General features: G+C 41.5%; 1 pseudogene across 1 annotated transcript; it reads left to right on the top strand.

Annotated features, from left to right (window-relative positions):
- The first annotated feature begins 575 nt into the window (after positions 1–575).
- Positions 576–1,055, top strand: LOC308609111 (large ribosomal subunit protein uL29-like; annotated as a pseudogene). The gene has a single exon. The product of its transcript is annotated as a large ribosomal subunit protein uL29-like (transcript).
- The last annotated feature ends 14,362 nt before the right edge of the window (positions 1,056–15,417 follow it).

Here is a 15,417-nt window from a genome sequence, read left to right as displayed (position 1 = left end):
AAAAGAAGAAATAGGGGCTTCCCTGGTGGCGCAGTGGTTGAGAGTCCGCCTGCCGATGCAGGGGACATGGGTTCGTGCCCCGGTCCGGGAAGATCCCACGTGCCGCGGAGCGGCTGGGCCTGTGAGCCATGGCCGCTGAGCCTGCGTGTCCAGAGCCTGTGCTCCGCAACGGGAGAGGCCACAGCAGTGAGAGGCCCGCGTACCGCAAAAAAAAAAAAAAAAAAAAAAAAAAAAAAAGAAGAAATAGGGGCTTCCCTGGTGGCGCAGTGGTTGAGAGTCTGCCTGCTGATGGAGGGGACACGGGTTCGTGCCCCGGTCTGGGAGGATCCCACGTGCCGCGGAGCGACTAGGCCCGTGAGCCACAACTACTGAGCCTGCGCGTCTGGAGCTTGTGCTCCACAACAGGAGATGCCACGACAGTGAGAGGCCTGCGCACCGTGATGAAGAGTGGCCCCCACTTGCCACAACTAGAGATAGCCCTTGCACAGAAACAAAGACCCAACACAGCAAAAATAAATTAAAAAAAGAAGGCTGTTGCATGTAGAAAACTTAAAAAAAAAAAAAAAAGAAATAGTCTTTCCCTTCGAGAAGGCGGCGGAGACTGACTCTGCAGTCATGGCCAAGATTAAGGCTCCAGACCTTCACGGCAAGAAGAAGGAGGAGCTGCTGAAACAGCTGGAGGACCTGAAAGTGGAGCTGTCCCAGCTATGCGTGGCTAAAGTAACAGGCGGCGCGGCTTCCAAACTCTCCATGGATCTCTCCAAGATCCATGTTGTTCGCAAATCCATCGCCCGTGTACTCACCGTCATTAACCAGACTCAGAAAGAGAACCTCAGGAAACTCTATCAAGAATTACAGGCCCCTGGATCTGCGGCCCAGGAAAACACGTGCCATGCACCGCCGGCTCAACAAACATGAAGAGAACCTGAAGACCAAGAAGCAGCAGCGGAAAGAGTGGCTGTACCCACTCCGGAAGTACGCGGTCAAGGCCTGAGCATCCAGGTGTCAATAAAACAAACAAACTGGCCAATAAATAAATAAATAAATAAATATAAATAAATAAATAAAAAAGAAGAAATATCTCAAATCAATTACCTAAACTTTCCCCTTAAGGAAATAAAAGAAGAACCAACTAAACTGAAAGCAAGCAGAAGGAAAAATATAATGATTAAAGCAAAAACCAATGAAAGGAAATAGAAAAATAATAGAGACTATCAACAAAGTAAAAAGTTAGTTATTTGAAAGATTAGCAAAACTGACAAACTTTTAGCTAAACTGACCAAGAAAAAAGAATAATAACTACACAAAAATCAACAATGAGAGGACTTTACTACTGACATTACAGAAATAAATGGAATTATAAGGGAATACTATGAAAAATTGTATGCCAGCAAATTAGATAATACAGATGAAATGGATAAATTCATAGAAGTACATTGTAAGACATATAATATATGATGTTTTAGAAAATGTTGATTTTGAATCAGAAAGTTGTGAGTTTGTGCATCAGCTTAACCATATACTGTGAGCTTGGGAAAATTACTTCTCTGGATTTCAGTTTCCTCAGCTATTAAAAATGTATAACACCTACCTTGTGTATCTTTTTTAGGATTATAAATCAAATATGTTATATATAACACTATATATATATATATATATATATAAGGAAACATTATATATTTTATGTATTATAAATATACATATATTTATACTTCAGGAACGAGCAGTTCCTTTTTAGGGCTTCTTGCTGGTTCTCTTTCTCACTTCTATACAACAGAGTGCCCAAGTCTCAGGCCTTGAGACTCTTCTCTAGCTACCCTCATCCATGTATTGATTTCAGAGCTTAAATACTACATAAAAATATATTTGTATATATGTATATATGTATAAACATTAGCAGCCTAGCACAATATCTAAGACATAGTAAGTGAAAAATGGTGTTCATTTTTACCTAAATGGTAGTTATTATTAGATAAAAGTATTTGGCTCAAAACAGGTGCCAGAAAATTCCTTCCCACCTTTCCTGGTCTTAGCTTGGCTCCCATGCACTTATAGTTTCCTTCTCTGCTTGTGCTTCTGAATTGCCCTCATTTCTCTCTGGAACATCCTTCACTCATTCCCACTCTCATCTCATCCTTGCAACCTTGGCCTTCCTAATAAAGATGTGGCATCAGGCATGGACCTCTTTGCATCTGCCTTCCGGGCTAATTATTTGACACTGGACACGAATCCTGCTGCATGATCAGCCCTTTGCTGCCCTCACCTGGCCTATTGCAGTGTTTGTTACAGTTGACTAGACCACTGGCCAGTAGAGGCTCAGACGGACCTAGTTCTGACAAGGAGTTCACAGAAAGAATTCCCTGGGGAATTCAGACTAATGCGTCCCTTTCTCTGGGAGAAAGGAACGAAGAGGCAATGGCCAACTCAATGTGATACCACCAAAAGGGAAAATTCAGTGCCTTCACAACATTCTGTTTCAAAATTGGTCAGGATTACTCATGGCTATGTCAGCATTAGACAGGGAGAAGGCAAAAGTCATATGGGAACCCCAGGCCTCACATGATTGCCTTTCTGAGCTCAGTTCAGCTCTGGACCTCTAAACACTGGGACCTATCTAAGCCAAAACTATTTCTAAACATCAATGCTCTCTTCCTAGTCTAGCATCACATGCTACTCTAAGGAGGGAGTGGGCGGTGAGAGCACCATCCCGTTTACTGTGTGTTGCATAAGAGGCCAGCTTGGACTTGCCAAGGGAAATTCATTTTCTTGAAGGCAGATAGCCTGAACCATCTCCCACAACAACTCTCAGAAGAATAAGCACAAATTAGAGTGTGGGTGGGAGACAATGGGTGAAGGGAGTCAAAAAGCAAAAAGAAAAAAAACAAAAAAACACCAACTTTTAATACCGTAAGACTCTCGGCAACCTGGTCCACAGTTTCCTAAGTGGGCAAGCATAAGCCTTTTTCCCACTCATATGTTCATTAAACAAATATTTTATAGTGTGGAAAAAAAAAGAAAGGTGGTTGCTTTGGGAAAAAAAAAATAGACCATCCATTAACTGTCTACTTTAAAAAGGTGTATGTGTGTTTGTGCATGTTGAGTGGGGAAGAGGTTAATGGAAAAAGACAATACTGATACCAAAACCAGAAAATTCAGACAAAATAGAAAAATGCAGATATATCCCATCTCTGAATATTGATATAAAACCCTTAAATATTAGCAAAGCAAATAGAATCCATCTTACCACGAATTAATACAGTAACACATATAACCAGTGGAATTTTTCCCTAGAAAGGAAAGAACTAGTCAAGGTCAAATTAATATTATTCAATGTCTAATAAATCAAAGGAAAAATGATTCAGCATGTGGTTATCTCAGTAAATACCAAAACAGATAAATGATAAAATATTTCTATAACTGATTTATTGATGCTTAATAAAATATGAAATAAATGGATACCCTCCTTAACCCTGTGTCAAACAAAAGGTTGTTATCTTTGAAATAACAGAAATATTTTCATTAAAATCAAAAACAAGGCAAAGAAAACACTGTGTTGACTGTTGTTTAACATTGTCCTGGAAGTATTAGCCATTGCATTAAAGAGAGAAAAAATAAGATATATAAAAAAAGAAAGATGGAAAATTATTATAAGCATATGAAATGACTATGTCATTAAAAACTCAGAGAAATGGGGCTTCCCTGGTGGCACAGTGGTTGAGAGTCTGCCTGCCGATGCAGGGGACACGGGTTCGTGCCCCAGTCCAGGAAGATCCCACATGCTGCCGAGCGGCTGCGCCCGTGAGCCATGGCTGCTGAGCCTGTGCGTCCAGAGCCTGTGCTCCACAACAGGAGAGGCCACAACAGTGAGAGGCCCGTGTACCGCAAAAAAAAAAAAAAAAAAAAAACCTCTAAGAAATGATAAATTATTAGAAGATAATTTACAATGTAATTGGTTAGAATTGTTAAGAATTCAGTAACATTATAATTATATTAATATAAATTTAATGTATAAACACATCTCATTTATAAAAGTAACAGTAAAGATTAATTCCCTTGACATAAACTTAACAAGATATGTACAAGACCTATATGAAAAAAAGAAAATTGTAAAACTCTACTGATAACCATAAAAGAAGACTTCGGTAAATGAAAAAGACATATATATTCTTGTATAAGAAGGTGTAAATAGTTTTAAAAATCAATTATATTAATCTAAATATTCCATGTAATCCCAACAAATATACTAATATAATATATCGCTTTGAAACTTGAATATATAAATCCAAAATTCATCTAGAATTCATCTAGAAAATAATCATGAGGAAACTGCCAAAACCATTTTGAACAAGAAATGAGAGGTGACTAGCACTAGATATTAAAATGAATTACAAGGATATGGTAATAAAAACTATGTGTTACTGTAGTAAGAATAGACTAACAAATTAATGGGATATGATAAAAATCCTAAAAATAAGCCCAAATGTACATTGAACAAATGGATTATTACAGGGTTTCAAATGTGAGGGAGAAAGGTGATTTACTGAATAGATTTCCTTCTACCACAGGCTAGCATTTGGTGTGAGCAGAGGACTGAAAGTTAATGTCTAACTTATTTTTCACACTAAAAAAAAAGAACAAGCGTAAATTGACATTGTAATTCACTGATGGGCGATTTCTTAGCGTACAATGAAACAATATAATAAAGTCTCAGTGATTACGAAGTTTCTGAGGGGGATAGTAGCTCACTATAACATTGCAACGCAGGCTCTGACCATTTCTAACAACTATGCCTATCTTTACATAATAATATGTGATATCCAGAGAGCAAAATATATGCCTTTTTAATTAATTGAGTAGAAACAGATTTATCAAGAAGAAATGGAAACACCAATTGGTAATATTCCTCTCTGATATAATAATTCTTTTATTTACCTCAACTCTTGACCCTGAGAAGAAATCTTGACTTGTTGCCTCTCAAAGTTTGCATCTATTGGAATATTCTCATCCTTGGTGCCCTGAGGGAACTAGCTATGCACTGAAGAGCATGTGTCAGGAAGCCAAGCGACTTCAGTTTGAGTTCTAGTTGAGTATCTAACAGCCCTGTGACCTTGACCTTAGTTTCCACTTGTACACATTGAAAGATTTGAACTAGAAGATCTCTAAGGTTCCTTCGAGTTCAAATAATCTATAATTCTAGTGTTTTAAATACAAAGAATTATTTCACTTCTTTTCTTTCATTTATTTCCCTTCCATTAGAGGGTCTTTGTTAGAGCAGCAGTTAGATTTACCAAGATTCTAGACATAAACGCTTTTGTCCGTTCGCAGGTGGCAACCTTCAAACAGCGGCAACTAGCTGTACTAACCCTTTGCTCATCCCTGATTCCCCCTTATTTGGAATGCACAGGGCTCAGGCCTTGAGTCTCTTTTCTATCCACCTTGACCTCTGTAGTGATCTCATTTGCTTCCATGGCTTAAATGCCATCTTCAATGATGACTCCATAATATATCTCCCCAGGCCAGATCTCTCCCCTATACTCCAGTCGTATATACCCAATTGCCTACTAGAAATCTCTTCCTGAGAGTCTAGTAGGTGCCTTCGTTATGATGTGATTTATGTTATGATTTCTATTCACCTGTGTGAAACTTATAGGATTTAAGTGACCTTAAACGGTTCAAAATGGGGTCACAGTATGTGAACTGCCATAGTAGTTTTGTAACATCCACTCTAGGACTGTCAGTGTCTTAAAGTGCTAAACAAGGAATATTACTTTAGATAAGAAATTTGTTGGGGAATGTACGTCACTGGAACAGAAGAAGCAACTGATAAGAGTCACGACCCCCTCGTGTGGGAAATATTTGCAAATGCTGCACCCGACAAAGGGTTAATTTCCAAAATACACAAACAGCTCATACAACTTAATATCAAAAAAGCAAACAACTCAATCTAAAAATGGGCAGATCTAAATAGACATTTCTCCAAAGAAGACATACAGATAACCAACAGGCACATGAAAATATGCTCAACTTCACTAATTATTAGAGAATTGCAAATCAAAACTACAATGAGGTATCACCTCACACCAGTCAGAATGGCCATCATTAAAAAGCCTACAAATAATGAATTCTGGAGAGGGTGTGGAAAAAAGGGAACCCTCTTGCACTGTTGGTGGGAATCTAAATTGGTGCAGCCACTATGGAAAACAGTATGGAGGTTCCTTAAAAAACTAAAAATGGTTACCATATGATCCAGCAATCCCACTACTGGGCGTACATCCAGAGAAAACCATAATTCAAAAAGATACATGCACCCAGTGTTCATTGCAGTGCTATTTACAATAGCCAAGACATGGAAGCAAATGTCCATCAACAAAGGAATGGATAAAGAAGATGTGGGGGGTTCCCTGGTGGCGCAGTGGTTGAGAGTCCACCTGCCGATGCAGGGGATGCGGATTCGTGCCCCGGTCCGGGAAGATCCCACCTGCCGCGGAGCAGCTGGGCCCATGAGCCATGGCCGCTGACCCTGCACATCCGGAGCCTGTGCTCCGCACGGGAGAGGCCACAACAGTGAGAGGCCCGCGTACAAAAAAAAAAAAAAAAAAGAGTAAGGAAATACCTTTGCTGCCTCATGGTTTCACTTCATCTACCCAAGAAGCAGTTTCCTGATTATTTAAATTAAATGTTAAGCTCATAACTTTAATAAAGTTTCATTAAAATGAAAAGTGAGGGCTTCCCCGGTGGCGCAGTGGTTGAGAGTCTGCCTGCCGATGCAGGGGACTCGGGTTCATGCCCCAGTCCGGGAAGATCCCACAAGCCACGGAGCGGCTGGGCCCGGGCCCGTGAGCCATGGCCGCTGACCCTGCACATCCGGAGCCTGTGCTCCGCACGGGAGAGGCCACAACAGGGAGAGGCCCGCGTACCACAAAAAAAAAAAAAAAAAAAAAAAGAAGATGTGGTATGTATACACAATTCAGTACTACTCAGCCATTAAAAAAAAAAGGAAATTCTAACATTTGCAACAACTTGGAGGGTATTACGCTTAGTGAAATAAGACAAAGACAAATACTGTATGATATCACTTATATGTGGAATCTAAAAAAGAAAACAAACTAGTGCATACAAAACAGAAAGAGACTCAGATACCGAGAACAAACTTATAGTTACAGAATGAGAAAGGGAGGGGGAGGGATAAATTAGGAGTATGGGATTAAGAGATACAAACTACTATACATAAAATAGATAAGCAACAAGGAACTACTGTATAATACAGGAAAATATATTCAATATCTTGTAATAACCTATAACAGAAAATGATATATATGTATAACTGAATCACTTTGCTGTACACCTGAAACTGGCACAATATTGTAAATCAACTACACTTCAATTTTTAAAAAGACAAAAAATAAACAAAAAATGAAAAAAAGGACATCCCCCCCGCCAAAGTAACTCTTACCCTTAAAAAGGGGCCACTGTGCCGAGCGACTTGAAGGCTCCTTGCTGGAGGACACAGATCCAAGCTGCTGGGCACTCTTCAGAGGGTAGCTGCTGGCGTCCCGGTCGGGCTTGTTGTGAGACCCAAGACTGCTGCTCCTGCGGAAGCACCTCCTCTCAGGACTTCTCCCTGGGGCTCTTTCTTAACCCCCACCCTCATTCTAAACTCTGTTTTTGTGTGCTAAGTAGATGCGATAAACTGAGCGATTCATGATTTGAATATTGACTACTTTAGTATATTTCCTACCCTGTGGCCCTTACCTGACCTTGCTGCTGGGCCGTGGAGCAACCTCACACACCAACTGGTCCAAAAAAATTCCTTATTTTTCCACCAAAACTAGCTCCTCCATCAGTCTTTCTGTCTTAGTAAACAGCAACCCAATACTTAACAGTGGCTCAGGCTAAAATCTTGGAGTCATCCTTGCCTTCTCTTTCTGTCAGGCCCTCCATCCAATCTATTAGCAAATCCCGCAGTTCTTACCTACAAAATATTTACAGAATGCCGTCACTTCTCACGGCTACCACCTTGGTCCAAGCCACCATCATATCTCACCTCAGTTACTGCAGTAGCTTCCTAATTCCTCTTCCTGATTTTACTGCTCTGTAGTCAATTCTCAAGACAGCAAACAGTGATTCTGTTAAAATGTAAGATTATAATCAGGTGTAGAATTTATGCCTCTAGTGCAGGAGTCCCCAACCCCCGGGATCTAATGCCTGGTGATCTGAGGTGGAGCTGATGCAATAATAATAGAAATAAAGTGCACGATAAACGTAATGTGCTTGAATCATCCCCAAACCATCCCCCATCCCCCCCAACCACATCTGTGGAAAACTTGTCTTCCACAAGCCAGTCCCTGGCGCCAAAAAGGTTGGGAACCACTGCTCTAGTGGCTCCCCTCACATCTAAAAGACAAAACCCTCTAATGGCCGATAAAAACCTGAAAAATACTTTTCTCCATTCCCTTATCTCCTACCCTCCTTCCTGTCACTCCGTTCCACACAAATGTAATGGAGTTTATTATTCCTCAAACACATTTAAGCTTATTCCTGCCTCAGGGCCTTTGCATTTGTTTTCCTCTCTGCCTTGAAAGCTCTTTGCCAAGTATCCACATAGTTTATTGACTCCCTCACATCCTTCTGATTTTTGTTCAAACCATTTTATCACTAGGCATTCCTCAATAATCCTAATTAAAATTACACACATCTCCTGCCAAACACTCTTCCCCCCCTTCTCTATTTATCTTTTCTATAGCACTTTTTTTTTTTTTTTTTTGCAGTATGCGGGCCTCTCACTGTTGTGGCCTCTCCCGTTGCGGAGCACAGGCTCCGGATGCACAGGCTCAGCAGCTCACTGGCCCAGCCGCTCTGTGGCATGTGGGATCTTCCCAGACCGGGGCACAAACCTGTGTCCCCTGCATCGGCAGGCAGACTCTCAACCACTGCGCCACCAGGGAAGCCCTCTATAGCACTTTTTAACCCTCCTACACACTATGTATTTTACTTCTTTATTTACTCTCTGTCTCTCCTCTCTAGCATGTAAGTTCCAAGAGGATAAGGATTCTTGTCTGCTGTTCCAGTGCCTAGCACATAGTAGGTACCCAACAAATATTTGTCAAATAAATAAATGCACTGTCCCCTTTGACCAGATACTTTAGAGATTCCCCTCTTTGTTAGAGAATGATAAAATGGCTTTATAGAGTGAACTAGACTGTGAACTCTAAGTGTAAAGTACTGTGTAGATGCACAAATGATTATTTCATTATCTGGCCAACGTACAAGGGATGCATACAAATTGTCCTAATCACAGAGTGATGAAAGAATAATGAACAATGAGTTCTTGAATAAGTGTAGGAAAAACATAATGAATTATAGTTTAAATGAAATTGGGATGCAATGGCCTGAATCACAGGCTCACTTTATCTATTCTTTGAAAACTCTCATTTGGAGGAAATGCCCTTTAGACAAAAAGAAGTAGGTCAGAGGGCCAAGTGAAGACATAGCTGGGCCCAGAGCTTGCACTGAGTAGGGTCAGTTTTTGTTTTTTTTTAAATAAATTTATTTATTTATTTTTGGCTGTGTTGGGTCTTTGTTGCTGTGCATGGGCTTTCTCTAGTTGCGGTGAGCGGGGGCTACTCTTCATTGTGGTGCTCAGGCTTCTCACAGCGGTGGCTTCTCTTGTTGTGTAGCACAGTCTCTAGGCACGTGGGCTTCAGTAGTTGTGGCTTGCGGCCTCTAGAGCGCAGGCTCAGTAGTTGTGATGCATGGGCTTAGTTGCTCCGCAGCATGTGGGATCTTCCCGGACAAGGGCTTGAACCCGTGTCCCCTGCACTAGCCGGCGGATTCTTAACCACTGCGCCACCAGGGAAGTCCCAGCATATTTGGTTTTGCATCTTGGTCTGAAACATACAACTTGTGTGGCCTATAACCTGTCTGAGGCTCAATTTCCATATCAATAAACGGGGAATAACAATACCTACATTTCAGTGTAGTTGTGTGCAACAAAAAAGAAATCTATAACATAAGGCCTAGCAGTGAGTGAGTGAATAAATATTAATTTACTCATTTTTGTTTGTTTATTTATTTATTTTGGCCGCACTGGGTCTTAGTTGCAGCATGCAGGATCTTTTTTTTAGTTGTGGCATGCAGACTTCTTAGTTGCAGCATGCAAACTCTTAGTTGCAGCATGCATGCAGGATTTAGTTCCCTGAGTAGGGATCGAACCCAGGCCCACTGCATTGGGAGCACGGAGTCTTACCCATTGGACCACCAGGGAAGTCCCTACTCATTTTATACTTAAATAATTCTCATTATCTGCTAGGCGCTGTTCTAAACACTTTACAAATTTTAACTCACTTAATCCTTATAACAACCCTATGAGTATAGGCACTGTTATTATCTTCATAGTACAGATGAGGCACAGAGAGGCTGAGCAACTTCCCCACAGTTGCACAGCTAGAAAATGGGAGCATCCAAACTTGAACACAGACAGTCTAGCTTGAGAGTCCATATTCCTAACTATTATGTTAATTAACTATTAAGCTAGATTGGACTCTCTGAATTCCCCACCATTAAAACCTTCTAATGATTCATCCAAATAGAAGGACTTTCCATTGTATTTTATTTTCCACCATTAAATTTAAACCTCTGCAAGCTATTCTGATGTGAGAAGAAAAAGCAGGCATTATGGTCGGAAGCACTGCAGCAAGTTACCTTGCCTCCCGGGGATAATTTGCCCAGGCACTATTGCAAACTCAGTGGAGGCGGGACCTCAGAGTCCCAGAACCCACCCTATACCCAGGGGGTTTATGAAGTCATTTTCTGCCTGCAAGTCCCCTTTTTGTGTCTGCAGGCTGGCTCATGGACGTTGACAGAGTTTTCATTCTCTCCAAGGTGATCATTAAGGACATAAATTTTTATTTCTCTCCATTAAATTGTTGATTCTGTTCCATAAAAGCTAAAATGTAGTCACCAAGGGTAGAACAAAGTAGGCATATTGCTATGCTTCTGACTTTCTGTATAATTTAGATAGAAAGGGGTTGAGAAATGACGATGCATGATTTAGCCCTACATCTTCCCCGGCACCAGGAACCACCACTTCACAGGAAAGCAATAAAAAGTCAGAATACACCTTGCTCTTTGATATGGGATTATACCTGGTAGAGAAATAAAAGAATGACTTATAGAGCAAAGTGTCAGGGCTAAGCCAGTCCAGTTAAGGCCTAATAAGGATTTACTTCGACTCAGTCTGTTCTGTCAGAGAGTTGATAATTTAATGAATAAGAAACTGTCACTCTTGGGTATGTTCTGCTTCACTGCCTCTCTTACCCAGCTCCCTCCCACCATCCACACCAGCCTGACCCCTACCTACTTGTCTTTCTACTTGGAAATTCCAAACATGGACGGGGCATTGTACCGCCAAGGCAGATAAAGAATGGCCATAGGGAGCCAGTGCCTGCCAGTCACTGCCTGGGGCAGCAGAGCAGGGAGGGATTCCGCATTGAGTTTTCTAATTCCCTGTTTGAGCTTTGGAGTCTTCTCCCTCCCGCTCCTTCTGGCTGGCTGAGCTGAGCTTTGGCTCTACCAATATGCCTTTCTTGCTCTGGGGAGATGCCAGATTTAAGAAAGAGCTGCCGCAATTGTCTTGTCTTCTGTCCCTAGACTCGTGGCACTTAAACCTCAAATTTGACCTTGAAAGAAAAGGAAATCCTAAATATAACCAGCCAAGCCTTGAAAATTAGTTTCCCCTCCTTTACCCCTCTTCTGTCTCTCTCCTTTAGGAGGACCGCTCCACATAGGGATCACTGCATATACTCCAGGGCCAGACTGATGTTACTTAACTCTCTGAATCTCAGCTACCTCATCCATATAATGGGGAAAATAAAAGGACCTACCCCAAAGTGGTGCTGTAAGAATCTGGAACACAGAAATCATTTAGAACAATATCTGGCACAAGTCAGTGCTATATAAACATTAGCTATTATTATGTCATGAAGAAGTTAAGGATGGATAAAGAGAGAAAAAAACAGATGTTCTAGGGCTTCCCTGGTGGCACAGTGGTTGAGAGTCTGCCTGCCAATGCAGGGGACATGGGTTCGTGCCCGGTCCGGGAAGATCTCACATGCCGTGGAGCGGCTGGGCCCGTGAGCCGTGGCCGCTGAGCCTGCGTGTCCAGAGCCTGTGCTCTGCAACGGGAGAGGCCACAACAGTGAGAGGCCCGCGTACAGGAAAACAAACAAACAAACAAACAAACAGATGTTCTAGACTTTCAGAATTTTAAAGATGAAAAGAACCTCGGAGATCAACTGGTTTATGCCACCCATTTTACAGATAAGGAAACTGAGACCCAGACTGATGAAACTCTGGATTCCCATGTTAAAACTCTTTCTATAATGCTACACTCAGTTAATTTTGTTCCAAAGCTGGTCTAACTCTGGTTTATTTGTGCCTTCAGGCAGCAAATATTTACTGAGCACTTAGTAAAGGATTGTCATAATGCACAGCTCCAGTAAGTTGTTTGATATGGCAGCTCAAAGTCTAGATGGTGAGATACTGTGGCCCCCCTGACCCCCACCTCCTGGTGTTCACACCATTGTGTGATCCCCTCCCCTTGAGTGTTGGCAAGACCTGTGGCTGCTTCTAGCTGATAAAATACAGAAAAGGTGACAGAAGGTGTGTGAGAGATGCTCCTCCTTGCTGACTCTGAAGAATAAAGCTGCTATGTTGTGAGCTGCCTTATGGAGAAAGAGCTGAGGACCATCTCCCAGCTGACAATCAACAACAAACTGAGGATATTTTTCTATGAAAAGAGAAGCTACCACCCCAAGGAGCTGCAGTAGGAGAGCTGAGGAGTATATATTATCGAATGTTCTACTCCCATTTACAGAGTCCCTACGATGCTTGAGGCTGGTTGTTTAAGTCACGGACCCGGCCAGTGCTGTGCTGAGCCATACGGGAGCCTGAAGCAAAGGGACGAATCTGTGTTACATACTGTATATGACTATATATAACTATACAGACAGTTTTATGTATTTTTAAAACTGGCTAATGGCTTTAATGAAAATATCATCAATGAGTTTGCTTCTATTCAAACCAGGAAAGTAAAATGATAACAAATTCTGTCTTGAGTATAAATAAAATATTTAAACTTAAAATAATGAGAGTTTTAATATATCTACTTTTCAATTTTTTTTTAGATGTTGGGGGTAGGAGTTTATTAATTAATTAATTTATTTTTGCTGTGTTGGGTCTTCGTTTCTGCGTGAGGGCTTCCCCTAGTTGTGGCAAGCAGGGACCACTCTTCATCGCGGTGCGCAGGCCTCTCACTATCGCGGCCTCTCTTGTTGCGGAGCACAGGCTCCAGACGCGCAGGCTCAGTCAGTAGTTGTGGCTCACGGGCCTAGTTGCTCCGCGGCATGTGGGATCTTCCTAGACCAGGGCTCGAACCCCTGTCCCCTGCATTGGCAGGCAGATTCTCAACCACTGCGCCACCAGGGAAGCCCTGCTTTTCAATTTTTAAATATTTCTTAACTACTCTAATGTTCTGGAAAAAATTATATGTGTAGAAGGCATTGTTACATAGCCCTGATTGTAATTAAACAGTAAACAGACATAAAAACATGAATATCGGGCTGCACATTTTTCCTTTTGCCTTAGCCTCCAATATGGCTTGACATAGCACTCTCAGATCTTGTTTTTATTTAAAACTTTGTTGTGTTTTTCACCATGAATTTTTTGGCATTAATTGAAATTCTTTAAAATAATCTCACTAAAATATTGTTGATCTTGCGACTTCCCTGGTGGTCCAGTGGTAAGAATCCGCCTTCCAATGCAGGGGATGTGGGTTTGATCCCTGATTGGGGAACCAGGATCCCACATGCCACGGGGCAACTAAGCCCGCACACCACAACTACTGAGCTCACACACCTCTACGAGAGAACCCGCATGCCACAACTACAGAGCCCATGAGCCCTGGAGCCTGCATGCCACAACTAGAGAGAAGTCTGTGCGCCACAAGAAAAGATCCTACGTGCTGCAATGAAGATCCTGTGTGCCACAACTAAGACCCGATGCAGCCAAATAAGTAAATAAATAATAAATATTAAAAACTATAAATAAAATAAAATAAAATATTGTTGATCTTGAAAACAGAACGAAACAAAACCAAAAACCAACAAACTGAGGCACTTAGTCTGGCAGCCTACAAAGGTCTGAATTCTCTCAACCCCATGCGAACTTGGAAGCAAATCCTTTCCCAGTTACACCTCAGGTAAAACAGAAATCCCAGCTGACACCTTGACTGCAGTCCTGTGAGACTTTAAGCAGAGGATCCAGCTAAGCTGTGCCCAGACTCCTGGTCCGCAGAAACTATGTGATAGTACTTGCGTGTTCCTTTAAGCTGTTATGTTTGTGGTAATGTTGTTATGTAGCAGTAGATAACTAATATAGATTTAAAAGTGCTTAAGACAATGGTTTCTGACTGAAAGAATTTCACAATCAAGTGGGAAGACAAAAACTACTTATGTGACAATGTGGGCAGAGACATAAGGCATAGGGTATAAGAAAAGACAAGGCAGTTTGGTGTTATTAGAAAGTGAAGTGAGGGAAGATATGGCAGGAAGTGAAGCTGGAGAGACAGGAAATATAGATCTGTGGGTTGTGGCTATGAGCTTTGTCATCAGGAAGATCCGGGTTCAAATTCCAACTCTACCAATTTCTGGTCTTGTGATGTTGGACAAGGAGGTTAAGGAGTCTATGGCTTAGTTTCCTTATCTGTAAAATAGCAGTATAATCATACTTCTTAGGGCTTAAAATGGAAGCCTTTAAATGAAACAAAATTAAATGATGCTCCTAAAGCCTTTAGTATGCTACTGGCACATAGTATATGCTCAATAAAAATGTGAGCTATTGGGAGGGGTCAAAACATGGCGATCCTGGTAAGACATGTCAAGGAACTTAATCCTACAGACAACTGGGAGTTACAGATGGGAGTGATGTCGGCAAGTTTGTGGTATAGAAACATTTATCTGGGGCAGTTGGGAGGAAAGATTCAAAGGGGATGAGACTGATGGCAGGAAGGTCAATTAGGAGACTGCTGTAGTGGTCCAGGAGAAGGCTGAAAAATAGCTGGAGCTGGTAGGATGTACATCATAAATGGTTAAGCGAGTATATATGTTCTTCTTGATTGGCACAAAAATGATAAACCATGGCATAAACGTATCCTTTCTGCTCCCTGTATATACCACTATATATAGACAGGAAGGCCACTTGATCACTTGGTATTAAAATTCATGCTGGTCTTCCAGCCCTTTCTGTAATCTAGTGAGAAACTTACCACCTTGGCTATTTTCTTTCTGATGTGCAATTTCAAGAAAGTATTTCAAGGGACTTCCCTGGTTGTCCAGTGGTTAAGACTCCATGCTCCCAGTG

Source organism: Mesoplodon bidens (genome assembly GCF_964165515.1).
Source record: "Mesoplodon bidens genome assembly, chromosome: X".
In the NCBI taxonomy this organism is placed as follows: Eukaryota; Metazoa; Chordata; class Mammalia; order Artiodactyla; family Ziphiidae; genus Mesoplodon; species Mesoplodon bidens.
This window is presented reverse-complemented; position numbering and strand designations above follow the sequence as displayed.